Source organism: Accipiter gentilis, chromosome 1 (genome assembly GCF_929443795.1).
Source record: "Accipiter gentilis chromosome 1, bAccGen1.1, whole genome shotgun sequence".
NCBI lineage: Eukaryota > Metazoa > Chordata > Aves > Accipitriformes > Accipitridae > Astur > Astur gentilis.
The window spans coordinates 866,484-866,730 of NC_064880.1; positions in this window are offsets into that span (position 1 = coordinate 866,484).

Here is a 247-nt window from a genome sequence, read left to right on the forward strand (position 1 = left end):
CCGATTGGACCCGGCGGCGAGGCACCGCCCCCCGCGGTGCGGCACCATCGCCCTAGTAACCCGATGCCGAGCCGGGCGCGACCACCCGCCCGAGGAGGGAGGTTGGGAAACGGTCACCGCCGCCGCCGCCGCTTCCGCGGCCGCCGCCGCTCCGGGCCCGGCTCCGGGATCGTCCCGCCGACGTTTCTCTCCTTTGCCCGCCGGCGGGGTGGGGCGCGGGAGCGCGGGCGGCGGGGCGGTGAGCTGC